We start from the raw sequence: 3,678 nt of genomic DNA, 5'->3' as shown, positions 1-3,678 counted from the left end.
ATAGGATACCTGAGATTCAGAGTTAGAGTTTTGAAGGTATGAAAGTCAGTAGTACCCCATACAGGAATTGTTTAAAAAGTTGAAAAATTGATCAGACTTTGAATAGAGATATGAATGAAGCTGATTTGGATAAGAGTAAGGTAAATCAGAATACAGGGTAATGGATAATATTGTCCATATTTTAGAGCTTCAACTTCTGTGTGAGATCAAAGGAAGAGATGTTTATTTGGTGCAAAATTTACATTTTGGGTACTGCATTACCTAATTTAACTTCTTTGGTCATTTTATTTGAACACTAAAACTACATGGAATTTTGAATAGGACATGAGATTTTGTTGGTTGTCCAGGTTAATGTGATGCCCAATATATCTCAGAGTAGTGTGGGCAGTGAATGAAGAAGTATTTGCAAAGTCCCCTTGGGGAACTGGGGAGAAAGGAGGAAATATTCAACTTCCCCATTTGGAGAATTTCTGATTCTTGTCTCACAAGTAGTGGGGACAACCAGATCAATGGGTGGAGCCTTCAGTCTTGGGGTTCGCCATTATGAAAGTTATTCCTGCAAAGAACAAGATGAGCCTACTTAAAATTAGGCCTAAGAGTCACCCCAGAGAACCTCTTTTGTTGCTCAGATGTGGCCTCTCTTTCAAAGCCAACTTGGCAGGTGAACTCACTGCTTTCCCCACTATGTGGGACATGACTCCCAGGGGTGTAAATCTCCCTGGCAACATGGGATAGAACTCCTGGGATGAGCCAGCACCTAGCATCATGGGATTGGGAAAGCCTTCTTGACCAAAAGGGGGAAGAGAGAAATGAGACAAAATGAAGTTTCAGTGGCTGAGAAATTTCAAACAGAGTTGAGAGGTTATCCTGGAGGTTATTCTTATGCAGTATATAGATATCCATTTTTAGTTTATAGTGTATTGGAGTGGCTGGAGGGAAGTACCTGAAACTATTGCACTGTGTTCCAGTAGCTTTGATTCTTGAAGCCAATTGTATAAAGATACAAATTTTACAGTGTGACCGCATGATTTAAAAAAAGGAAAGAAGAGAGCATGCCTTTTGTTCAACTTTGTTGAAGTACGTGATTAAATCTACCATGGTGAGGAAGGGGTTGCTGCCAGAAAGCCTTTGATGTTCACTTTGCCTAAAGCGGGTATCAGACCTGGTGCCAACTTACCTTTTGTTGGTGGTCTCGCCTGCACCCAGTCAGAAAGGCGTACTCGGCTTGCAAAATGAGAGCTGGTCCTGTGCCTTTCTGGACCCTACATCTCTTTTCCTCTCACAGTGCTCCTCACAAGGCCTGAAGCTCCCCAGGATGTCGGACCTGTGTTGCAGTCCCCAGCTCTGCTTACCTGTCTGTTCCACTGGAAAAAGTATGAAAAGTGTGCTTGCCGCATTAACAGATTCTTATGAGGTGCCAAGTTGTACACTGGGGAGCTCCCATCTTATGAATGGGAAAACACAGTAGTTGATATGGGGCAAAGAGCAAGGCTGCTCCAGTATCCAGTCCAAGCTCTACCCTGATGAGCTCTATGATCTTGTGCCAGTAACTCCATCTTTGAAATCTCAATTTCCTCACCTGTAAAATGGAGATACAATACCCATCATACAAGCTAGATATGAGGTTTCAAGTTTGGTTTCATAAAAGCGTCAAGCACAGTGCTTGGCAGAGCAGCCAGTCAGCAACCAGGGGTCTCCTGAGAAAATGACTTCTTCCCTTGCTCATTTGACTTTTAAAAACCCCTGCTTAATTGTGTTGGCATATTTATATTTATCACACATATATAATTGACTTTGTTTATAGTTTTCAAGAAGTCTCCAAACTAGAGCTGAGTTCTGAATTCTGACCCGACCATCCAGCACCCAGCTGAAAGAGTCTGTCTGCCAGGGGCCCAGGGTCGAACTAGCCAGTCCCCACCCACATCCCTTGGTGGGGGGTGAGGGATGGGGGGGGTGGCAAACTTTTTCTGCAAAGGACGAGATAGTAAATATTTCAGGCTTTATGGGCCATACTGTCTCAGTTGCATCTACTTATCTCTACTGGTATAACAGAAAGGAGCCATAGACCATATATAATTAATGAGCATGGCATATCCCAATGAAACCTTACTTACACTTTTATAAACACAGTTTTATAAATAAAACAGGCTGCTCATTGCCGATCTGATGTGAGTCTCACACTTCAACATGCATCCAAATCACCTGGAGGGCTTGTTCAAACAAAGACTGCTGGGCTACACGCCCTGAGTTTCTGGTTCAGTAGGTCTGGTGTGGGACCTGAGAATTAGAATTTCTAATAAATTACCAGGTGGGGCTGATACTGCTGTTCTAGGGACTACCTTAGGTACCATCGAGGCCTTTCCCAATCCCCTTCTTTCTCTAAGAACCTAAAACACATTATCCCTACTACAAATACAGCATGTACTCTATGTGATATAATGGCTAGTTGTTGGTGTGTGGGTCTATCGGAATCCTTTCTTAATCACTTCCCTATCCTAGTCCTTGACCATGGCAGCTGCTCATCATTCAGTGACAGAACCTAAATGGGAGGGTCGGCCCCTTAGAGTTCTGCCCCGCTTTGCAGCAGGCACTTCTCTCTGGAACTCTGTGTAATCTGGACCCAGCCCTGCCATGGATTAGAGGGATTTTGCTCCCCTGCCTATCCGGAAACAAACCAGAAGTGGTTGTTACCTGCTGGGAGGAGACAGTCCTTGTTTGTACTAGACTCTTGAACCTGTACTGTTTCCTAAGGAAATAAAACAGCGAGGGTTGGGTTTTTAAAATTTGTTGTCTTTCCTAAAGCAAAAAATGTTTATTTGTTACAAAATTTATATTTTGACTACTGCATTTCCTAATATAACTTATGTAGATAGTTTGATTGAACGCCATAAGTCCTTGGAATCTCAGGTAGGACATGAGATTTTGTTGGTTTGTCCAGAGTGATGCCCCGATGAATCCCAGAGTGATTCAATCAGTGAGTGGAAAAGTATTTGCAAGCCCCCTTCGGGGAGTGGTGAGAACGGGGAGAAATTCAAGTTCCCCAAGTTGAATTCTTGATATTCTCACAAGCAGTGTGGACAACCAAAGCTATAGGCTGAGCCCCCAGTCTTGGGGTTTGTTCATATGAAACTTAACTCCACAAAGGATAGGTCAAGTCTACTTAAAATTTAGGCCTAAGAGTCACCCCCAAGAGAGCCTCTTTTCTTGCTCAGATGTGGCCTCTCTCTCCAGCCAACACTACGAGCAGTCTCACCACCCTCCCCCTCTTTGCGTGGGACATGATTCCCAGGGGTGTGGACCTTCCTGGCAATGTGGGACAGAGATCTTGGAATGAGCTGAGACTCAGCATCAAGGGATTGAGAAAAACCCTAGAATGAGCTGAGACTTCGCATCAAGGGATTGAGAAAACCTTCTCGACCAAAAGGGGGAAGAGGGAAATGAGACAAAGTGTCAATGGCTGAGAGATTCTAAATAGAGTCGAGAGGTTATCCTGGAGGTTATGATGCATATAGATATCATCTTGTTATTCAAGATGTAATGGAGAGGCTGGAGGGAACTGCCTGAAAATGTAGAGCTGTGTTCCAGTAGCCATGTTTCTTGAGGATGATTGAATAATGATACTGCTGTCACAATTGTGTGATTGTGAAAACCTTGTGTCTGATGCTTCTTTTATCTATC

Source organism: Tamandua tetradactyla, chromosome 6, assembly GCF_023851605.1.
Source record: "Tamandua tetradactyla isolate mTamTet1 chromosome 6, mTamTet1.pri, whole genome shotgun sequence".
Lineage (NCBI taxonomy): Eukaryota > Metazoa > Chordata > Mammalia > Pilosa > Myrmecophagidae > Tamandua > Tamandua tetradactyla.
Note: the sequence above shows the minus strand (reverse complement) of the source record.